The 25,133-nt window shown below is 36.4% G+C and overlaps 1 protein-coding gene across 1 annotated transcript in view; it reads right to left on the bottom strand.

Moving 5' to 3' along the window:
* Positions 1–25,133, bottom strand: part of LOC122788124 (corticotropin-releasing factor receptor 1-like) — a 1,637,729-nt gene that overhangs the window by 1,291,758 nt on the left and 320,838 nt on the right. The window lies entirely within an intron of this gene.

Genomic DNA, 25,133 nt, shown 5'->3' with positions numbered 1-25,133 from the left:
TATTTCTCCCAGAGAGGTAAGAGAATTTGCTCATATTAATAAAGACTCGTTTTGTGACATTTTGTTTCAATTAAAACAGTATATTGGAAAATTTCTACAATGATATGAGATAAAGAAAAAATATATTCCATGGAACTTGTATGCTATTCAAGCATTTAGCAGAGACAAAAAAGGAACATTTATGTGCAGTTTTGAAGTAGAAAAAGAGGCACTGAAGGATTATTTAAAGACTGTATGTAAAGATGTCATGGACATTACAAAAAATATATCATAATAGAGGTTTATGGACTGGGGATTGGGAATGTGATGTATTGCAAATGAAAAATGAAAACATAATGCATATTCCAAGTATGATAAATACAAAATTAAATAGTGGGTTTGTGAAATATTGGGGGAAACCAAAAATGTGTTTCTTATGTGGTAAAATAGATCATTTAATTAGTAATTGTCATAACAGAAAGTGATATATTTGGGGTAAAGTAGGTCATGAAGCAAAACAATGTGAACTGAAATGTGTAAAATGTGAAATAAGAGGGAATTCATAGATGGATTGTAAAGAAAATATAGAAGGAAAAGGGAAGGAGGAAGAACATAAACAAGAAATTATTCAATAATATAAAATAGAAGTGGAATAAGAGAACGAGCAAGAAAAAAATCCATCGGCAGGGAATAAGAGATTAGGACAGAATGATGAGTATATAAGGGGAGAAAAAGAAGATAAGGAAGTAATAGTTAATTCAAGTGAAGAGGAAGACATTAATTGGGTGAAGAAAGGTAAAGATAATTATTGCAGAAAAAGAGTGAAAGATAGGAAATGAAAATTTAAAAAATGTAGGTTTGAGAGAAAATAAAAAAGGCAAAGGATGACCAAGATAAATAATATTATTTAAAAGTGAGAATCTTAGCTATATATGTGAATAGTATAAACCATATTAAAAGAAGGTTAGATGTATAAGAATGGTGCAGAATGCTTGATATGGATATTATAATATTAGAAAATACAAGACCTTTGTTGGAAGGGGAGATATTACAAGTAAATGAATTACGCAAAGAAAGTATTATTTGGAATATGGGAAAATAAAGTTGTGCAGGTATTGAAATTTTAAGTAAAAACTCAGTAGAAATTCTATATTGTACTTTCGTAACATTTTGGCAGAATAGCAGTATTAGATGTTTGATGGAAAAAGCCAGTATATACAATTATTGCTGTACATGCATGTGTCACACAAAAAGTAAGAGAGTCCATGTTTAAAAAAAAAATGATTATGTGATTGTCAATAAGCAAATTATATTAGTGGGGGATTTTAACTGTGATTTAAGAAAAGGGAAAAAGGAGCTGTTGTTAAGGTAATATCAGAGATTTTGAAAAGGTAAAATTATATTTTGGGAAAACAAACAACAGACCTATAAAAAGGGTAAATTAAGAACATAAACTGACATTTTTTTTTTATTTTGGAAAGTTTGAAAATTTTACATAAGGGAACAAAAGCAACTGTTTTTTCAGATTATGTGGTAATTTGAATAGAGATCTAAGAAAAATAAGGGTATAAAAATGGGTAGAGGTGTTAAAAGAATTAATGAAACAGATTTAAATGAGGAAGGAAGAGAAAGGATTATACACTTAAAGAATGATCATATAGACATGAGTGTTTTGTGAGAACTGGTAAAGCTAGTGTATAAGTTTTAAAGAAAGGTGTAAAATAAGTTTTTTCATAATGCCAAAGGTCAAAAAGAACAGAAGAGAAACAAAAGTACAAAGAAATTTGTCAGGAAACATTTAAATTAAAAGAGATAGCAAAGGATTTGTTGAGAGAGAAAAAAATATATATGAAGTGAATCAAGAAAAATATAAAAAAATGTTTAAATAAAGGTTTTTCTTGCAGGGAAGAAAGAGGAGGTGGCACCATATTTAAATAAAGTTGGAAAAGAAAAATAGAAGAATACTAAGAGGAATAAGAAATGAAAAAGTAGATATTCTCAAAACACAAAAGTAAATAATGGATATAATAAAAAATATATAAATAAGACATTTCCAAAGCACAAGACAGAGACAAGATGAAGTGAAGAGTGAAACAAATAACTAAAGAAGATAATAAGGGGATAGAATAGAATATAACCATGAAAGAAATGGAAAATGCATTAAAGACAGTGAATATGGATTCAGCTACACGGCTGGATGGGACTGAATATCCCATGTATGAAAATATGCTACACTGGCAGAAGAAGTATTTTGTAGTGGTGCTAAAAATGGTTAGAGAAAGGGGGTGGAAGATAAAGAAATATGGATAGGAGCTATGAAATTTATATAGAAAAAAGGAGAAAAAAAGGTACAAGGAACTGGAGAACAATAGTGTTAAATAATGTGGATTATATGATATTTATGAAAATAATATAGAAGAGACTGTAAAATAAAGTGAGTATATTATTGAATGAAACAGTATTTAGAAGAAAAGGGAAGGAGAGTCAAGAACTTTTGATGATAAGGAAAATGGTAAATGATATAATAAACAGAAATTCAGAGCTTAAAATTTTATGTGATTTGAGTAAAACATTTGATAAGTTACAACATGAATGTTTATGGATACTTTAGAAGAGTATAATATAAGTGAAAAAAATAAGAATATTTTCATCAGTTTATGAAAATAATTAAGAAAGATTAGTAATAAATACCTGGTTAAGTGAAGAAACGGATATAAGAAGTGGAATAAGACAGGGATGTCCAGCAAGTAGTATCTTATTTGCATTGATTATGAATGCAGTTGATCTTCTTCTTCTTCTTTCAGCTTTTCCCGGTTAGCGGTCCCCCACAGTGGATCACCTGTCTGCTCATGATTGGCAGTGGAGTTGTACAGTGTCGAGTTGCCAGCCTAGCACTGAACCTTCAATAGAAGGCACACACAAGCGTGCACTCATGCCTAGGGCCAGTTTAGAGTGTCCAATCCACTTACAGCATGTATTTGGGATATGGGAGGAAACCAGATCACCCGGAGGAAACCCATGCGACCACAGAGAGGACACACAAACTCCACACACAAGGCATCCCAGCCAAGGATCGAACTGGAGAATCTATTGCTGTGAGGTGGCAATGCTAACTGCTGCGCCACTGCGGTCATCCCACTGCACCAACACGACTGCCTGATTATGACTGCAGTTGATAATGAAGCAAAATTTACTTTAAGAGTAGCAGAATATAGTCCAAGGAAAGAAATTCAAATGTTTTCTTATGCAGATTATATAGTGTTGATGACTAAAAATGAAGAGTGGATGGAGGTAGTTATTAAGAAACTTAGTCAAGAGTAAAAAGTTATTGGTCTATGTATAAATAAGGATAAAAGCAAAGGTTTAGGAATAATGGGAAAATAGGAGGAATTCAGTTTAAAAGAGAAGAAACTGAGATTTTAGGCAGACAATTTGGTAGTGATCAACATAGAATAAGACAATGGCAGAAGATGATCCAAAAAATAAGAAATATATGATTGCTTTGGAGAACATATAAGTTGATGCATAAGAAAAAAGTATATTTAATTAAGTCTAAGCTATTAGGAAAAATAGCATATTTGGTAAATGTATTTATGGTGCCTGTAAAACATGAGGAAAAATATTGTCAGTTGTATTTGCATTTATATGGAGATCATACCTCTCAACCTCTTAGCACAAAACATCTGGACAAAGCCAAAAATAATGGGAAGACAAAGCCCTAAGAATAGGGACACATTTTAAATATTAATCTCATAAGCTTAGAAAGTTGCTAGAATAAAACAAATTGTTATCATACATTTTCTGAAGGATATGAAGCCTGAAACTGAAATGCTTGTCATTATTTAGTGAAGTCAGACCTCAGTGATTTTCTGCAAAAAAATCCAGAAAACCACAGATTTTATGAGGAACAGTCTAAAAATAAGTGGCAAAAAATCTGGACTGTTGAGATATATGATGGGGATCCAGATGAAATCCTGTTAAAAGAGGTGTATTATATGTAGAGAAACAAGAAAGATGAATAAGTTAAATTAATTCTGATGTTTACACAGCATCGTTGAATTTTTATAAGGTGTTGATGTGGTTAAAGCAACTAATAAAGGACTAATAGCTGTAATAATGGAAGAAAACTATGAAGAAAGTTGGGACAAGGTGAAAACCCTAAAAAGATGAAATGGATGCTTGGGGGAGGAAATGAAAGCATATCAAGATAAAATTCTGTTATGGAAAATAAGTATATGCAATATAGAAATGAACAGAAGAGAATGGTATAAAAATATAATGAATATGTGTTGTATATATCCATGGAAACATCTAGAGAAAGAAATAAAAGCAAGGATAGAAAGATGTGAAAAATATTTTGAAAGCACATATTTTCTGTGAAGATTAACAATAAGGAAATTACCAGTAAAGGTGAATGCACCATATAAAAAACAGAAAAAAGAATATGCAATCGTTGTGCTGAAGTGGAAAACACAGAACATTTTTTTTAAATTATGAAAGTGTAAAGAGATTATAGAAAAATATGTGAAAATGAGATTCTAAAAGGTTTGAAGGGAATAATAGATATAAAAATGAACACAATAGAATATGGTTATTATGGTGATAAAATGGCAAAAGGTGTAAAGAATGTGGATATAAAATTGTTTTGTATAATATGGATTATTTGGAATGAAAGATTAAATGAGATAAAATTCAACAGAAAATGGATATTGTCAGAAATATTAAAAGAAAATATGATTTTGAGAGGAAAAAAGAGTGGAGAGCATTAGAAGTATGAATAAAAGAAAAAGAGTGTATATAAAAACAAAAAATTGAAATGAGACTATGAATGTTAAACTGTAAATAATTGTAAATAATTTGTATGTGATGTAAACAGTGTAAATCTTATATGGCTTTTAATAAAAAAAAAACTATTCTTTGGAGTTGCTAGGCAGTGCTGGAAGGCTTTTACAACATCAAAAGAGGCCTAAGGAAAAGCTATGGAGAGTTTGGAAATGGAAAGTGCAAACTGGAGAAAATAATATTTGATATGTAGCTTCAGAATGTAAACAAAGACTCATGTGGAGGATGTTACAAATTATCATTGTTTAGCTGCCTCCATGGAGAAGGAAGTAAGCAAGTCTCTTGAAATGTATAGATAACAGAACTTCCTTTAGAAGGGCTTGCAGATAATGTTCTGTTAAAAATAATCAAGCAGACTGATCCAGGTAAAAGTTCTACTGTTTCATGGTGTGAGATGGCAGATAACTTTTTTGGAAGTGCTGAGGATGATAATGTGGTAAAGAATCAAGCATATGGGCCAGCTTGATAACTGTTCTGGGTTTTAAAGCTCAAGAAATTTGGTCTTTTATACATATTGGTACAGATACTTTTTTGTGACTTAACATTTGAAACTGATGGGCTGATGATGAAAATTGCGGAATTATAAAACCAAAGGATATTTATCTGTGGAACCATTATCTGTTTTCTAGTACTAACTAAAATGTTAAAAATGTTACTCTGTAGTTCAGAACTGATGAACTGGAAAAAGATGATGCTAAATAATCCATGCAAAGTCTGTGCAGAACTGTTGACAATATTGCAAAACTTAGATATGAACATATGGAATGGGGGTAGAGCTTGGAAGCTGAAATGTGGAAATAAAACGTGGAAATACTTGCCAAGTATTATTTTTATGGTTGGTCATAAGGGGACATTAAGATATGCTGGCCAGCCTAAATCATGTTTTTTTAAGGGGACTTTTCTCATTTAATTAATGACTGTGACAAGGTATAATGTAGTAATGGTGGCAAGAAAGGACATACAGCAAAAAGATATGTGCATGAATGCAGGATGTGTAAAAAGGGACATTGTTGCATGGAATGTCAAGAGCAAATAGTAAACAATGAAAAAGATGGGGAAGGGAATACAATATGTGCAAGGAAAGACAAAAAAAGGTTGAGAGAGAAGGTGGACTAGGAGTTGAAGAAACTGTAAAAAAAAAAAAAAACAAAATACAGAGGCACTGGAAGCTGTTGAAGACTGGGGGGGCAGAGGGTGAGAGGGGCACTTAGTGATCTAAAAAGGGCACTTTTTTAAAACTATTTACTACCACAACATAGGTTCACTTGGAGGACAATCTGAGCTTAGCCAATTTCCCTTTTGGTGTTAGAATTAACATTTCCTGATTGGTCTTACCTATCCCCATGGCGGTTAATTGTATATTATCCCTAGTGAGAAATAAATGTGATCATACTATAGATAATTTGGGGGGACCCATGTAAGGGATGCAGCATTTAGGAACTGCCTCTATCCATTAGTGGCATGAGGGGCAATCCTAGAGTACATTTTCTATTACCCATCCTTAGATCCAAGTTGCATTTGAATATGAACAGAGATGAGTTTTGTTTTACTTGAATGGATAGTCTGTTCTGGAGCAGTGATAGCCTCTGTGATATATATCCATCTCTCAACAACATTCAGTTTAGATACCTGGACTGAATATTTCTGATGCCATTTGACTTGCTGATGTTCATTAGGTCCATCTGTATTAGGTCAGAGGACGCCTTGTATGTCAGATATGACACCGCTAAGCATTCTGTAGGATACTGAGCATAGTGATAAATCTTTGAGGTGGTCCATGCAAGACCTATTTTTTAGGACTTGTATCCTTTTAGTAACGTATCACTGTGGGTATTCCAATTGTTGCATGGGGCTGGACAGATACATGCCAAAGTGGGAATTATACAAAATCATTGACCTAATGAGAGCTTTGTAAAGGGGGACAACAACATCTCTAGATCTAGTCACAATCAATTTGTTTATAAACTGTGCAATATAGAAAGGCTTTCTCATGACTCTGGGCACACATTGGTCAAAAGTTAGGTCACTGCACACACAAGTTCCCAAATGCCAAACTGGGTCAGTTCTCAGGGTGCATTGTCAATTTGGCAGTTCCGCTGCATAGATGACTCCCCAACGGATATGATAATGTATTTCTTGGAGTTTTGTTTCAATTCATGATTCTGGCACCAGTTATTGTTTGGGGCAAACCTTCCTGCATGATGGTTAAGTCATTTGAGGATTCAATAACTGCTCCTAGCTTGCAGTCATTTCAGACTTAGTCGGCCAAAGCTCTTTGGTATTTCTTTTACTTTTTAAATGTATATGCCAAACAGAAAAAGTCTCAGCACCAAATCCTGGGGGACTCCATTGGTGACTGGTCTCTTCCCCTATTTTGATCTCCTGCATCCTGTGAGCAAGCATACATGTATGCATTCTTTGATTCACATTCCGGATTGTATTAACCTGATTGTATTAAATTATATTCCTTGTATAATACAGCACCACTTGTTAGAATGTGTTTTAAATGTGTAGTTTGGAACAGTGTTCTAGTAACCAATGAAAGAAAATATATGAACCAGTAATGACAAAACTACTCATTTCAGAAAATTTCAACCATAAAAGGCCACTCAAACTTCTGTCATTACACTCCACTAATATCAGTAAATATGCAAATTCTCTGCAGAAGTAATTCATCTAAATAATTCCACATTAAAGGGATCTGTAACTAATGAAGAGGTTGCTGCTAGCAAACAATTTTATATTTCATTGTTTCATCTACGAATAAAGTGCCTGTTGCCCTTGAAGAATAAATTGCCTATGCTACATTAAAAAAATGATAAACTAGTAATTTTGTAATGGGGAATAGATGGCTAACTGATAACAGAAACATAGTTACTAGGTAACTCATTCATAGGACTGCAGCATCCAGTCCCTTTAAAGTACAACACAGTACAGTATCAGCGATCCATCTGCATACTGTGGGAGTAGAACCCACGGCCTTCTGCATTAAAAGCAATTATACTACCTGTTGTGCTACTAACAGTACAAATGACTTAATATAAGTAGCACTAAACTTCTCTTCCCCTGAAACTCTCAGCTCCTTGCAAAATCCACTTGACACTCAACTAAATCTCTCAACTTCGCAGCACAAGAAATCTGGAAAAAGCCAAAACTTATTTGGGGGGGCAAAGGCCCAAAACTAGGGGCACATTTTAAATATTGCTTGTATAATCTTAGATAGTTGCTAAAATAAAGTGTTACGTGTTACCATGTGTTTCCTGAAAGGTAGCAAGACTGAAACTTAAAAGGCTATCATTCTTTGTTGAATTCAGTTCTCATTGATTTGCAGAAAACCACAAATTTTAAGAGGAACAGACCAAAAGTATAAGCAAATATTCTATGAAAATATGGACAGTTGAGAGCTATGGACTCAACTCCCAGCATCACAAGTGGTGGTATGGGTGGAGAATTCAGGCTCTTGTTTGAGCCTGAGTAACCAGCAGGTATACCTAACTGGAGCATTTTACACACACACACACACACACACACACACACACACACACACACACACACACACACACACACACACACACACACACACACACACACACACACACACACACATATACACACACATGCACACACGTGCGCGGGAGCAGCATAACTCCTGCAAATAAAATAACAAAAGTCTCCCTACTGGCATGACTCCGGCTCTGGCAGCACCAACAGAACAGCGGCAGCATAACTCATGTAACACAGAACAATAAGAGAACAGGAGCAGCTAGTTTAGTTAGTTTAACTTCCGTGCGTGACTCCATGTTAGCTTGAAAACTTCACTTCTTAATTTTCCCTACAGGTCTTACAGCTGTAAAAGTGTGTGTGGGGGGCTGCCCCTCCCCCTGGGTCAATGGTTCCGGCACCCATGACAAAATATGAAAGAGAAAATGAGGAGAGAGCTAGAGTATACAGGAAGAGGGGCAGGAGAAAGGATGGATACTAATATTTTTTTGAAGTTCTAGCTTGTGAAAAATCTGATTCCAAGGATCAATGATTATTTGTACATAAATTCAGGAAAAATATTCAATTGAGCAAAGAGTAAAAATAAGAAAAGTAAAACTTAAAAATATTTTCCCTAAACTTAAAGAAAAGGAAAAGCAACAGGATGACACTTTAAAAAAGAGAGGGACAATGGAATTGTATGCTAAATGTACTGTGGATGCTCTTCAGATACAGGATGTAAGATTCCTGAGAAGTGAATAAAGAACACAAGTGGAAAAATTTGGGGGTGAAAATATAATATAGAACTTAGGAACGAATGTTGCTGTGGAGTGACTGTTGTATAAAAATAGTGAAAATACTAGCTGTAATGCTGTAATGTTTGATAAGCATGGGAACATTAACTGTTGGTGTTAGGTGGGGAGAACATGTTTATAAAATTATAGAATATAACTAGCAAAGAAAGAAAGAATATGTTTCATAAAATGTTACACTATGTGGTAGTTAACAATGAAACTACACCTGCAGTGGATTTTAACTGTGATTTAATGAGAAAATGTAAAAAGAAAGGAAAGTTGTAAAATGATACTGAAAGTAATATAATATGGTAGTTTAGTTGTGTGGAACAAAAGTCAAAGGATTTATAGAAATTGGCACTTGGATCCAAAACTGGTTATTTTGCATTATCTGAAGGCTTGGGTAGCAGATAGTCTTCTTCTTCTTCTTTCGGCTGCTCCCATTAGGGGTTGCCACAGCAGATGAGCTGTTTCCATTTCTTCCAGTCCTCTGCATCTTGCTCTGTCACACCAACCACCTGCATATCCTCTCTCACCACATCCATAAACCTTATCTTAGGCCTTCCTCTTTTCCTGTTACCTGGCAGCTTCATCCTTAGCATCTTTTTTCCCAATATACTCTGCATCCTTCCTCAGCACATGTTCAAACCAATGTAATCTTGCCTCTCTGGCTTTGTCTCCAAACCTTCCAACCTGGGCTGACCCTCTAATATACTTATTCCTAATCCTGTCCATCCTAGTCACACCCAGTGCAAATTTTAACATCTTCAACTCTGCCACATCAAGCTCTGACTCCTTCCTTTTTGTCAATGCCACTGACTCCAACCCGTATAACATAGCTGGTCTCACTACCCTCTTGTAGACCTTCCCTTTCACTCTTACTGATACTCGTCTGTCACAAATTACTCCTGACACTCTTCTCCACCCACTCCATCCTGCCTGTACTCTCTTCTTCACCTCTCTTCCACTGTCACCATTACTCTGAACTGTTGATCCCAAGTACTTAAACTCATTCACCTTCACCACCTCTACTCCCTGCATCCTCACCATTCCTCTATCCTTCCTCTCATTCACACACATATATTCTGTCTTAGTCCTGCTGACCTTCATTCCTCTTCTCTCTAGAGCATATCTCCCCTCTCCAGGGTCTCCTCCACCTGTTCCCTACTCTCACTACAGATCACAATGTCGTCTGCAAACATCATAGTCCACGGGGACTCCTGTCTGATCTCGTCTGTCAACCTGTCCATCACCATTGCAAATAAGAAAGGGCTCAGAGCTGATCCTTTTTGTAATCCCACCTCCACCTTAAATGCATCCGTCACTCCCACCGCAGACCTCACCATTGTCACACATAGTGATAAGTTGTGAAGTTTTTTTTGACCATTTAGAAATATAGATGGAAGTGATGGAGGAAGGGAGCATATTAAAATAGGGAAGGGAATAAAAAGAATAACTGAGAAATTATGGGATGAAATTGGAGAGTGGGAAGTGTTACAGTTATGGAAGGATCATATGGCTATGAAGAACTTCTATAAAAACTATTCTGAGTGGTCATTTGAATTTTAAACAAAGTACAAAAAGTGTTTTTTCACCCAGTGGTAGGATGATGAAAGAAAGGAAGAGAAAACAAAGTATGGAAAATGTATAGAAATGTATTAGAGAATGAAGAAAATAATACAAGAGGGTATTTTGATATGGAAAAAGAAATATATGAAAGAAATTGAAAAAAAAATTAAGGCATTAATGTTTAGGCAAAGGTATTATTTACAAGGGCAAAGGTATATGCATATTTCAGTAAAACACTAATACAGGATATTTAGTATAATGAGAGAAACGAAAAAAATGAAATGAAGAAATGTAGTAGGACAACTTCCCCTCTTCAAAAGAAATCTTCATGAGTGGATGGGAAATAGAAAATTCACCCCGGGGATCACTCCAGTGGCCCTACTCGACAGAAGCACTGGGAACTAAGGTCGGGTGGCACAATGCCAGGGTAATCCTATGGGCTAGGCTTGCAAAGGCTCCAGGGCCATTAGCCTAGTACACATCTATGAACCTATAAAAAGACTGCAAGAGCAAATTATGAGTATTGTAGCATAGCATGCAGAAATATGTATAAGAGTAAAAAGAAAGTAAATAAGAGAGAATGGATAGCTAAAATAGAAAATGACTTAAGGAAGAAATTACTCTTAGTGAATTGCATGAAGTTTGAAGTTGATATTAATGCAAATATCAAATTAGTATCAGGTCTAGATGGTAGAGAGTATGGAATGTTGAAGAAGTTAATAGCTAATGAATAGTTGAAGGAAGGGTTTGTGTATGAAGAGTTATGTAGTGGAATATTAAAATTTATGTGGAAGAAAGATGAGAAAAATGAAATAAAAAAATTGGACACCCGTCACACTAAATTAGAAGATACAATTTTTATTAGAATAATACAGAGGATAATGGAACAGAGGTTGAGAGATATTATGGAAAAAAGTATATATGTTATAAAAGTGAAGGAAGGTTAAGAATTGTTATTGGCTGTGACATGTATTGTGGGTGATATTATGAGTAAAAAATATTTAATTATTTATTTATTGACATTTGTTAACCAGGTTTGTCCAGCTGGGCTTGTGGGCCATTTTCAATGGAGACCCAAGGAGAAAAGCTCCAATACACGAACAAATTGCAGAAATACATACTTTAGCATCAGGAAATGTGAATAATGATAGAAGTAACAATACATGCACATTACTAATTTTTTTCAGAGAAGCAAATATATTTACATATGTACAAGGAGAGTTTTGACCAACAGAATAGATTAATAATATTTAGTACATATCCAATATTAATGCAGTACTTAGGTGAAAGAGGAGGGAGGAAGAAAGATATACTGTGGGATGCTTAAGTTGGGGCTTGAGAATGACAAAGTTTGGAGTTAAGTAAATGAAGTTTTAGTTTTTCTTTAAAGTGTGATGGGTGAATGATAGAACATATCTCTTTTGGGGGTTTGTTCCAAGATTGTGCAAGTGAGTATTTATATAGAAGTTTGCTACAGTTTTTTTTTGGGTTGATACATGAGCAGTAGTTGCTGACTTGAGGTGCGGAGAGTCCGAGGTGGTGTATGGATAGAGACAAAGGAGGAGACAGCAGGACAGGATGAAGGCTTATTAAGAATAACGTGTAGCATTTGAAGATGAGATAGTAATAGAAGCTGGGGGAATTCACGCCACTGGAGTGACTTTAAAGCAAGGCAGTGATGTGAATTGTAAGGTGAGCTTGTGACAAACCTAGCTACCTTATGGTAGGCTTGTTGGAGTTTATTCAAGGTTGTGGTTTGAATGTTAGTGAGTACTGGGGCAACATATAGGAGGGAGGGGAGGAGAAGGCTTGAGTAAGGGAGAGTATATCACTTGTAGTGAGAAGATGATATGAAACTTATGGTAGGGGATATTAGTAAGGCATTCGACATAGTAGGACATGATCCTTTGTGGAATGTTATGGAGAAGTATGGAATAGATAATAGAATAGGAGAGTGTATTTGTCAGTATACCAACATAACAGATTTGGAGTGCTAGTGAACTGGTAACAAAATAAAGAAATATACATGAAGTGTGCTATATGACTAGGATATCCCATGAGTAGAATATTGTATGCATGGGAAATTAATGTGATAGTGAGTGAAGTAGCTTATAAAATGAAAGCTGTTAGATATGTGATACAAAAGGAGGTGGTGATTCCAGTAGTTTTAGTACTCACAGATGATATACTTGTAGGTGCGAATAACAAAATATGGAAGAGGTAAGTGTTGGTTTATTTGAATGGATGTTTAAAGGAAATGGAAATGGGTTTGGGTGATGTGGTGAAAATTAGCAGTGTATATTTTTCAATGAATGATGGGAAAAATGATGCAGGTATGATGCAGTAGGAGGGGTTGATAAAAGAAATGAAACCTATAGCATATATGTTAAATGTTTATGTGACCCCAAAACACTATTTAAAGGAAATCTTGCAACTGGTGCTTTCTCTTGTATGCCAGTCAAGAATAAATTCAATAAAACAGGTATGTTTTATATGGTTGAAGATGGAGGGGGAGTGGGGATATTAAATCTAGTTGTTTATTCTGCTTCTTTAAATTTGCATAGATTGAATGATTAAACTGGGAAAAAGAGGAGAATGATACATTAATAATGAAAATGTTTAAATATACATAATAAAAAGTTCTGGGAGAAGACAGAAATAAGAAAAAGATTAAAAGAATATGTAAACAAAGAAATAAAAAAAAATTATAAAAAAATACTAACATGGGAAAAAAAAATATACGCTATAGAAAAAGTTAAAAGGATGTGGTACAATGATGTGATGAAAGAATATTAATATATAAAGTCATGGGAAAATTTACCAGAAGAAGTGATTAAATTCATTAAAATAAGGAAAAAGTGATGTATCAAGATAGCAGAGTGTCAGGATTTCATATGGAGACTGGTAATAAATGTTACCGGTAAAGGGGAATATGTCATATAAAAAGAAAGTTGAAAGAGTGTGTTTATTCTATGGGGAGGAAGAGACAACAAAGCATGCTTTTTAGAAAAAGTTGTGTGTAGAAAAATGTTGAGAATATTAATAACTAATATTGATATTAATATGAGGTTTACCTTCAAAATGTTGCAAGCACAAAACTGAATGTGCACATCGTCAAAATGTTTCTGCAAAATCCACACTGCTGAAATTTCAGAAAGCCAAAAAAAAATGAACGTCGCCATTTCTGACAGCTCCACACCTAAAAACAAGTGCTAACATGGGTCAAAAAAGGGGGCAAGATTTTACGGTTTGGAATATCGTTGTTCGAGGTTTTGAGAAGTCGCAGTTCTGAGTTAGAGGAAGTGGTTTTGACAATGTGATGGTCAACATTTTGAAGGGAATCCTGAATATGATTATGTATGGATATTATAAGTACAAAGAGAAAGACTCTGTAAGAAGGGTAGATAAGAATTTATTTTATATGATATGAGTTATGTAGATTGAAAGAATGAGATTTTGTTTAACGGGAAATGCATTTGGTAGATATATTGTGAAAAATTAGATTGTGATTGTGGAAGAATGAGTGAGAGCCAGTTATGGAAGAATAACAATGAAGATGTTATAAGGAAAATGATAAATATATATATATATATATATATATATATACCTGCAAATATTTACATTTTGTAAGTATGTAAATATGTATTTTTTAATGTTGTGTTAAATAAAGTACTCCTATTCTTTTCGATAAGTGTCATAGGATCTTTTACATCCACCTGAGCTAACACCAACTCAAACAGATGAGGGCTCAGTTTAACATTTCATCAGAAGGTTGGCACACTCAAGAGTGCAATCCCCCTCCCCCTTATGTTGCACTGGAGTGTGATCAATTTATCTATCTGGTGTGGGAATAGAACCTACTGCATTCTTCACCAAAGGAAAGTGTATTGCTTGCTGCAAAACTGACACTACTATCCATTTAAGTTCACCTTGCATCTGTGTTATCCAAAACTAGACTGGTGCTGTCCTTTTTTGGCACTGACCCCGTTAAGGGTATTTATTATTTATTTATTTATTTAGTTGACATTTGTTGACGGGGTTGGTCTGACTGGGTCAAAGCCCTTTTTCAGAGAAGGCTTGAAGAGAAAACTCCACAAGTATTACAAACATATACAGTAGTAAAAATAGTGATACACTAAGATATAAAAAGCAAAAAGCATATAATGATGTTCATTATTTACATATAGAAATTATGTACAAATTTAACCCACTGAATCAAGTAGTATAACCTTTGTAATTATCTGTCAATTACATAAATGAGGAATACCCTTACAAGAACAGGGATGGTAGATAAGGGGTTTACTTAAGTTGAACTCAGACTGCAGTAAGTTGCAAGTTTCATTAAAGAGGTATTATTGGAAATGTTGAAGTACAGCCAGTAGTCCTGAGAAGAAGTAAGGGGGGTTGGTGAGGGTGAGTGTGAGAGTTGTAGGTGGAATAGTCATGGAGGGTAATTACAGTGACAGATCCAAGTACTATTTAGAAAGTTTTTGGTAGCAGTCTTGAATTTTTGTGGGTGCTTAATATTCCTGATATCTAGAGAAAGTTTGTTCCAAGATTGGGCAGGGGAGTAGCTGTATAGGTTTTGATATATTTTGCTTTAGGATTTGTAGATTTGGAGGAAGTCTTGTTGAGAGCTTTGGAGGGACCTTGGAGGGATATAGAGAGAGACAGGACAGGCAAAGTCAAGACAGAAAGAAGGAGGGCTGGTTCATTAGAGAATGTATGATTTTGAAGCTGAGAGAGAAGAAGTTGATGGGGGAAATTTTAGCCAGTTTTGGCTTTTAAGGGCAAGGCAGTGGTGAGTGTGGTAAGATCAGCAGCAAATCATGCAGTTTTGTTGTACATGGATTCTAATTTTGATAGGAGAGGGGTCTGAAAGTTAGTGAGGATTTGCGAGCCCTAGAACAGGCTTGGAAGGAGGTATGTATGGGATAGGGAGATTTTTTGATCTGGTGGAGAGAAATGCTTTCTTTCTATACAGAAGTCCTAGTTTTTGGTGGATCTTCTTGATGTTGTTAGAGATAGGCAAATCAAATTTGAGTTGGTCATCTATGATGACCCCCAGAAGCTTTGTGTAAGGCTAAACAGACATAGAGAAGGAGGACTTTAGATGGTTCATAGTTTTGGGAGTGAAAAGCTGGAGTTTAGTTTTTCTTGGATTTAAAATTAGCTGATTCATGGTGAGCCAGTTTTCTATTGATAAGAAGGATTTTTGTGTGAGTATTTAGGTCTGGGAGGGAGTCTGCTATGGTGATGACAGTGGAGTCATCTACATATTGCAGAAGTGAAGACTGGGGACAGGATGTAAATAGTTTATTGGTAAAATGTTAAATAGTAACAGGCTAAGGATAGATCCTTGAGGTGCACCCATCTTGACAGGTAGGGCAGGAGATGTAGTAGAGAGCCATTTTACAGATTGAAGTCGATCACAGAGGTAACTAATAAGACAGGAGATAGTTGAAGAAGGTAGCTTAAGTTCAGAGTGTCTGGCTAGCAGCAGAGGGTGGGATACAGTGTCAAATGCTTTTGAGAGGTCAAGGAGTAGGCAAGAGATCAGTTTATTATTGTCGCTGGCTTGGGAAATAGTGTTTAAGAAGGATATGAGGGCAGTGGAAGTGCTGTGTTTTGGGCAAAAACCATGTTGTGTGTGGGTAAGTACGTTTTCTTGTAGGAGATAGTGGAAGATTTGCTTTTGAACACATTTCTCTAATATTTTGGAAAAAGGTGAAAGAATAACAATTGGGCTGAAGCTGGCAGGTTCAAAGGAGTTACCCCCTTTATGAATGGATATTGTATAGAATTGTTTTCAGATAGTGGGAACTTTGGATTCAGTGATGGAGCAGTTAATGGGTCTGGCAATGGGGAGGGCAAGAGAGTTAGCTGCCTTCTGAAGAAAGAGTGGTGGCAGATTATCAACAGAAAGAGAAAAGGTTTTAGCTTCAGAAGCAAGGATTTAATATAGTTGGTATAGAGAGTTTTCAGAGAGAAGGCCGGAGATGGATAAGGGGATGTTGGAGCGTCAGGAGAGATATTAATATTGGGTGCTGGAGCTGGTTTGGAGTGAAAGTTTGCTGATGGTGACAATGAAGCATGAATTAAAGTTAGACACTGTTTCTTGGGGAGTGTTGTTTGGACATGGATTGGGATGAGGGTTACCTGGGTTCAGAATTAGGTTGACAGAATACCAGAATTTTGGGGGGGTTATATGAGAATGAGGGTGGAGCATTGCTATAGAAGTTTTAATTGTTGCTGACTATGTGTTTTTTTTGTAAGGTTGTGTAGTTCTTTATAGTGCTGGAAGTGGGAGGGAAGTTTTGTTCTGGACCATCTTCTCCAAGATTTGTCTCTTTTTTGCATTAAGGTGAGTATGGTTTGGGTAATCCGGGGAGATATGAATGATGTAACTCTAACTGTATGTAAGGGGGCTAGGGATTTGAAATTGTTAAGGAATATAGAATTGAAGATAAGTACAGCAGCGTAAAGAGGTACATACTCATGGAAGGACCATTGCTGAGAGATGTTTATTTAGGATGTTTGGATCAAAATTAGGGAGTTTACAGAGCTCTATTATAGTGTGGAGAGAATCTGAGAACTTTGATTGGACAGTGATCACTGATGGAGCCAGGCAGAGTTTTAGGAAAGTGAGATTTATTTTTTTGAGGATTAGAGACAAATATCCACTTAAGAAGGGAAAAGGAGTTTGTCAGTTTTTTAGTACAAGTCAGAGTGGTGATTAATTGGGAGAAGCCATGTAAGTTAATATATGTGCTAGGACTATCAGAGGAGAGGGACAGCCAATTAATGTTAACATGTCCCAGGACAGTAGTTTCATTAGATGAGTATTGTGAAAGCCAGGTGAGAATATTCTCAAGTATTGGGATATTATCCCCTGCAGGCATGTAGATTACTGGTATAGTGATTAGGTTGTGGGCTTTAATTTTGCAGCTGGCAACTAGAAATTCAGCTGGAGAGACAGAGGGGGTGGGGATAGCTAGGGAACTTACAGTTAGGTGGTTAGAGAACATGATAGCCACACTGTTACTTTTTTGGTTCTGTTCAGGCATAATATGTTATAGACTGGGGAAAATAAGTCTTCGTCTGGGATTTAGCCATGTTTCTGTGAAGGTAATGCTATCAGGAGAGTGATGGGCCATCCAAGCATGGCATTCACTGACTGTTAAGTATGCTTCTGATGTTCATGGAGCATAGTGATAGATGTGTTTTGGGAGTAGAAGGATGTGAAGGGGTCTGGTTCATGAGCTTAACATTAGAGTTGGGAGGGTTGGGAGGTCCAGGGTTGGGATGGATGTCTCCTGATATGAGAAAGATACTCAGAACAGGTGAAGAGTAGTGAAGTGAGGGAGGATAGAGGTAGTATTTCACCTTACTTTTAGGTAAGGATGAGGAGTAAGGGGGGAGTTTGATTTTGGGAAGAGGGGGTGTTGTAGAAAGGGTTGGTGATGGTGTTAGAATATATATATATATATATATATATATATATATATATATATATATATATATATAAGTATATATGGATTCATATCACTTCACTGAAAGACCATTTCACTGAGACCAAATCACCTAAAGTTCATTTCACTGAAAGTTCATGTCACCTAAAACCCATTTCACTGACAAGTAGTACTGTAAGGCAAGTCAAAGGTATATGTCCTTTTCCTCACTGTAGTGCGATCCTGGTGTTAGTATATATAGTTAGAGGGGTGTGGGGGGCATTGCCCCCCACTTAATTGGGTTTTCTGTCTGGGTTTGTTTTACATTATCTGGTAAAATCCAACTAGGTGGGGGGGGGGCTATGCCCTCCTACACCCCTTTAATGTGGGGGGAGGGGTTGCCCCCACCCCCTAACTATATATACTAACAGCAGGATCGCACTACAGTGGGGAAAAAGACATACACCTTTGACTTGCCTTAGAGTACTATTTGTCAGTGAAATTAGTTTTAGGTGAAATGAACTTCAGGTGATTTGGTCTCAGTGAAATGGGTGTCAGTGAAATGGTCTTTCAGTGAAGTGATACAAATCCATATATATATATATATATATATATATATATATATATATATATATATATAAAACATATATTTTAAATATCCAAACTATACCCATGACCTCATGAGTTTCTAACATTCAGCTACAAAGTAATACCATTGAGACTACCAGCAGAGATCAAGACATTAGATTTATTCAATTTAATTGATACAAAATAGCCATCTCACAGCTAAAGAGTTTTTAAAACAGTCAAGGATAGTACTGAGGTGTAAAATGCAAAACACACAAAGTTAATGTATACAGGTACATGCTCTCACCTTATCATGGGGGCAGAAGTAGCTAAGTAAATGGTTTATTTACACTTCCAGACATAAGGGGTGGATGGGTGTGTCATAGCGATTTTATTTGTGACATTTGCACAAAGGGTTAAGAGAGTTGACTACCACCGTCTCAGCTATCAATCTGGGTTTAAACACTGATGATCAGTTATTGCCACCCACTGCCAGCATGACCCAAGCATACCGCTCAACTTCTTAGAGCAAGAAATCTGTACAAGGCCATAAATAAAAATGGGACAAAGGCCCAAAAATAGGGACAATTTTTAAATATTGTTTTTCCAAAGTTAGAACATTGATAGAATAACAGGTTTTGCGTTAACATGGATTTTCTGAAGGATAGGAAGTCTGAAACTCAAATGCCTGCCATTATTTTCTAACTTCAGTCTTTAATGATTTACTACTAATTTGCCATAAAAACAGTTTTATGAAAAAAGGACCAAAAATTGAGGCCAAAATCTGGACATTCTGCAAAAATCTATACAGTTGAGAGGCATGGATCTGGGTAGGGTGACTCCCAGTCTTAAATATCACAAGCAACTTTTTTCTGGGCTTGTCTCATCAAAGGAGGGCATGTTCAGCAAATTTAATTGTTTCTCAAAGTGCACCTCTGAATTCTACACAGTGTCTTCATTTGGGGTTATCCTTTCCGCACCATTATTGAGAGCTCTCTAGGCAAAGTACAGAACAGGAGCATTGGCTAAACATTCACATGCTCATTAGATCATTGGTTTACCAGGCCTTTCCAGCCATCTAATGTGTGTGACTCAACTCAACACACACTGATAATCATTTAACAATCTTGATATATGCCTAGAATATATGGCCTTAGGCCTGTTGGCATGACTACAAAGTTGTTAATCAAACCTTGCTCCAAAGTGTTCTGCTACCAAGTTCCCTTATGACCTGCCTTGTGTTGCATATTGTTTATTATTTTATTATTTTTTATGATCAATTCATGACCAGCACAAAATTCCCCAAACAATTCCCGTTCAATTTCCAATCAGGCAAGCTGTTCTTCCAGCAATTTCTCTCCAGGTTTCTCTGTCATTCCTAATGCGATCATTTCAATTTCTAAGTAGAAATATGGAGAGAGTAGGTGGTGCCCTATCAAACATCACTCCCATGATCTGTAAGAAGGTGCAAATGCTTCAGATATGTGTTAGGTGCATATGAATAGACAGAGTTTTCTTTTCTCCAACCCATAGTCACAGAGAGATGATTCTTCAGCAAACTCCATCTATTCAGCACCCAGACAATCTATTCAGCACCCAGACAAGAGGCTTGCAAATATTCCCCAGACTGAGGTCTGTGTTGATGATCAGCTAGAGTACAGGACCATAGCTTTCAATCTCTTATTGCAGGAATTGTGGACAAGGCCAAACATAATGGCAGTACAAAAGTCTAAAACCTAGGACTTTTTTACATAACAGGTTTAGCATTAGCATGCATTTTCTGAAAAATATAACATCTGGAACTCAAATGTCTGTCATTATTTAGTTACTTCAATCCTCAATGATTTGACAGAAAACCACAAACTTTATGAAGAACAAAAAAAAATATGAGGCAAAAATCTGGCCATTCTGCGAAATTCTGGACAGTTGAGAGGCATGTGCAGGACAGGGGGACAGAGAAAGAAAGAGAGTGAAATAAAGTGCCTGAACCACTACATTCTGTTCATGTCATTTCTTCATTTGTCCCAGAGTGTACATTGTACTGCCCATCTCAAGAACTTCATCTCCATTACCTCTCACTTTCTTAACCACTCTACCTTCACCACCCAGGTTTCTATACCTTACAGAAGTACTGGTTGCACCTCTGTTTTGCACACCTTACATTCCAGCTTTTTTTGACATTCTCCTGTGAAACACTACCCCTGTCACTCTGCAATTTGGCAACAGCTTCTCTAATTCTTGCTTTAACTCATTCAGACTGCACTTCTGCTCAACCACCCCGAGATACATGTTACACTATTTCCACTTCCATGTCAGTGTTTAACTTCTTATGATTCCTCCATTTTCTGCCATGATGACTGTCTTGTTTGTACTCAGTTTCATCCCATGTGCTCTCGGTTTTGAATTCTATTCCCCTATTACTTGCAAAGGTTCTTGTTTAACGTCTGCTTGTAATGCCTCATCACCTGCATAGAGCATCTTTTTGATCTGTGCCCTCTGACCTGTTTGCTAATGCAGTACATCACCAGCAAAAAGAGCAGTGGGCTGAGAGCTGAACTCTGACACCCACCCACTCCACTGAAAACCTCTCTGCGTGTCCAAGCTGCTTGCATTTGTTTCATTGGGTCCTTGTACAATGTTTGACTAATTCTACCAGTGTTTTTAAGACTTTGACCCATCCATCGCAGGACTGCCCAAGTCAGCTTTCTAAGGACCTTGCCATATGCTTTCTTGAAATCTAAGAGCGCCTAGTTGACCTCTTTCCTCATTTCTAGCTTCTTCTTCGTCAGGGAAACAGAAAGTGATAGGGAAGTGCTAACTGAAAGTACAGCTCTGATAAAGTCTTTAGTTGAGTCTAGATCAGAAGTTGTTGTTAAAAAGGGATAATTAGTAGGGCATATAAATACCGAATAATGACTGTAAGAATCAGATTCAGTCTGCAAAGAGAGTATCTTCTTAAGCTATTAATTAATATTAGACAGGGTAAGAAGATAAAAGTAGAAGTCAGTGTTAAAGCTATGGAAGGACTCAACAGTGGGTTGATGTCTGATTTGAGAGGGGCAATGTCATTGGGGTAATAAAATGAGAAGAAAAATGGTGTCTGAGTGCCTTGGCCATCAAATTTGTGCCAGAAATTATTTTTCATTAATCATTAGAGAATTAGGCTATTGTGTCACTGACTGTAGCGCTTTCTGCACAGAAAGATTATTTAACTCTTTGCAAAAGTCTCTTGTGCTTCCTGTAAGGGCTTCCTGGCACTTTTACATAAGCTGGTTTTGTCTCATATGCAAATCACCTGCATTCTTTTCTGGGAGTGGAACAGTAGTTGCAATCAGCATGGAGGTGCAATAACTTTGAATTAGTGCAGACTGCTTTACATGTAATGATGGATCTATTCAGTACGTGAGGTAACCAAGGTGTGTTGTTTCCTTGTGACCCTCGTGCTTCTGGAACATGCCAGTTTTTTCTTCACCTATAGGAAACATTAAGGAAGTGCTGCAGAGCCATATTGTCTTCCCTTCCCTGACTTGTGATGAGTTATTATGAGCTTGTTTAACCTGTAGATTGGCTCACTGTTCTCATTGTATTATTCTGTAGGTGGTCGTACCATGAGGCTGATGGGACTTCTTGGCAGAAAAGGAGGACTAAATCAGACAAGTGTGTCTGAAGTCAGTACAGCCCACTGAGGGAGTTGCAAATGTTGAGATCTGATTGGTATAAATCCAGTCAGGGTGACTGAGATTGCTAGATGAAGGAGATGGGCAACTCGGACTTACAATGAGTTGGTGAAAGCCATGCACTGCTAAAGTGATAAAGAGGAAACATTTGGATTTAGGCTGTCAGTGATATCACCAGCAGTAAACAGTTCCTGGAAGTAATAATGTGCAAACCCGATGCCACCTTTTCATTTGCTGCAGTCTGAGTGACAGAAGGGCAAACATATTAGTTTACCTTACAGTTTAAGGATATTTACAATGAGGCATTATAATACCACCCAGATAAGACCTAGTTCTTAGGTGCCGAGGAGGAAGCAGTCAAGATCTTCATGACTTTTTATAAGGAGAAGAAAAGTACAGACAGTGTAAGTTACTGGATTTTGATTTTGTTAGGTAGAAAAAGCTCTGCTCTATGAGTTAGTACACGTTCATGGTTTATGGATTAGTACTAGGCTAACTGCCATTATGTGCCATTTTAAGCCTAGCCAATTACTCCAAGTGAGAATCAAACCCTGCACCTTGTGTCTGTAAGGTAAATACATTAACCATTATGTTAACCTACAGTGAGTTAATACTACTGTTTCCTGTATCAAGGAAGGAGAGTTCAAAGCCTCACCACCAGATCTACTTTACATTGATCCCAACACATGGCTCCCTGTAAACATCTAGAAATGATCACCAGAGAAATACATATAAATATATATCTTGGAAAAGGTTAGATGAATCTAAACTCCAGTTAGGACAATTTTAAAGCATCAAATGGAATAATGTGCTAGGCATATAATGCTCTGCAAGGGCAGTTAGCTCAGCAGTTACCTATGAACCTATGGACCTATGAACCTATGGTGCAAAGGACTGCCTCTAGATTATAGGCAGGATTCAGTTACATTAAAAATGTCACCTTGTATTCTTGGAGCCATGTTTTAAAGTCAAGAAATTTGCTGTAAATACTGCAGAGGTTGGAGAAGGCAAATTTTAGAGCTTTGGTTTTTGATTTGATTGCAAGAAAATAAATGCCTGGTGCGTTGTATGTAATGCAGAATGTAAAAAGTACAAGTAGGTGATTGTTTACCATCAAAACAAGATAGTGATCAAAACTGAAATTTAATTGAATAAAGTAAGGTAGTACATATGGGAAACCATAATAACTTTTAGCCCAATAGCCTGGATGCCACTATTGTCCAGCTATGATGATTTGGGAATTATCGTAAATAAGAATTTAAAATTTGAAGAGCATATTAACACATTTTCAAGGAGAATATATCAAGTATTAAGGGCAATGTTGAGGAAAGTTATTTCTAGAAATTAATTAGTATTGATTTCAGTTTTGCTTGACTATGGTTCAGGTTTTTGTATTTATAATATAACTGATATCATTAGATTGGCAGAAATTCAGAGTTATTTGGAAAAATTTTTAGAAGGTTTAAAAAATCGATCAGAAGAAGGCATTAAAAATAAAACCCTGAATTTGTTATAGAAATCTATGAGATTATCTGATCTGGATCTTTAAATGTTTCAGAGGCTTGATTATTTGAAATACATTTTACTGGTCATTATAAGAGTCCTAGGAACAATCAGCTTGATTTAAGGAAAAATGTTTTAAATTAGGTAATGATTATTTTCATGACAGAGTAGGTAGAGAATGGAATTAGTTATCTCTGGAACCGAGGGAAAATGAAAGCTTAGACAGTATCAGTGTGTGGATATGTGTATGTGTGTATGTATGTTTGTGAGTGAGTGAGTGAGTGAGTGTGTGTGTGTGTGTGTGTGTGTGTGTGTGTGTGTGTGTGTGTGTGTGTGTGTGTGTGTGTGTGTGTATGGTGATGGAGTGAGTTGGTGCATGTGTGTATTATTTGATAGGGCTGCACTGCTTTGCAGAACAAGGATTTAACACATCAGTTGAAAACTGTTCCACCTGAACAATTCATAACCATGTACATTTTCACTTAATAAGATGCACCTCCATTCTAGAATTGTGCATGACTATGAATCAGAAAGTACTGAAGCAGAACTACTTGACATGCTTGGTACAGAGCAAGTTGCTCCAGGGCACCACTAACTCTAAGTTCCAGCTTATTCAGACAGTTTATGAAGTTATCAGTTATATGGTGTGCATTATGTCTTGACATAAGGTTTAACAGGAAACACATCTGTGGTCTTTGCACTGTGGAAGACCCACATACTTAGGTTGTAAGTAGGAAGTAGTAGAGGTCAGCTACCTTTGGAAAAAAAACACAGTACTAAGGGAAAATTAGGTCTAAACAAAGCTATCTGATGTGGCTTTGGTTCATCTATATAATTCTTTGCTAGAATCATACCTTGCTGCCAGTGATAACATTTGCTGTACACATCTGTAAATGTGCTGATGTGCTCTGCTGAAACTGCATCAACTATTTGTTCTAAGTATGTGTAAAATGGCTGTAAAGTTACAACACAGACACAAATTCAAATGTGCATGTGCAATCCACACTTACACACACACCCACACACACACAAACACACCCACACACACACACACACACACACACACACACACACACACACACACACACACACACACACACACACACACACAATGATTTCTCTTCTGCTTTTTCTCCCTTGCTGTATCTTGCACAGAAAACACACACTACATGGTCTAATTCTTAAATGACCTTAATGGCCCACTCATTTTTTTTTTAGTGGATAACAACTTGTCTGATACATTTGTGGAGTCTTGGGTTAAATTGCAGGTA

This window comes from Protopterus annectens, chromosome 13.part0 (assembly GCF_019279795.1).
Source record: "Protopterus annectens isolate FY-2018-M chromosome 13.part0, PAN1.0, whole genome shotgun sequence".
Taxonomy (NCBI): Eukaryota; Metazoa; Chordata; order Ceratodontiformes; family Protopteridae; genus Protopterus; species Protopterus annectens.
This window is presented reverse-complemented; position numbering and strand designations above follow the sequence as displayed.